The following is a 296-nucleotide window of genomic DNA, read 5'->3' as shown; positions in this document are numbered from 1 at the left end:
GCGGCACCGGTTACTGTACCGATCCGCGGCGGCACCGGTTACTGTACCGATCCGCGGCGGCACCGGTTACTGTACTGATCCGCGGCGGCACCGACAGCTCTTGCGAGGCGCCCAGCGGCTGCCTCGCCGTTTCGCTCCCCTCCCCGCCACTCTTCGCTACGCACGCCGGGACCCACTGAGGCGGATCTGCTGCTACCCGTGCATTGACTCCCTTCTTAACAGCCTCGTCCGCAGGGGTGAGCCGCACTATCGGCTCGGGCACACCCCGGTTTCAGCCCCTGTGCTTGCAGCCGGGG

This window comes from Athene cunicularia (assembly GCF_003259725.1).
Source record: "Athene cunicularia isolate RWA chromosome 3 unlocalized genomic scaffold, athCun1 chr3_part1, whole genome shotgun sequence".
NCBI classification, from domain to species: domain Eukaryota; kingdom Metazoa; phylum Chordata; class Aves; order Strigiformes; family Strigidae; genus Athene; species Athene cunicularia.
The sequence above is the reverse complement of the archived record's forward strand: the minus strand, read 5'-3'. Positions refer to the sequence as shown.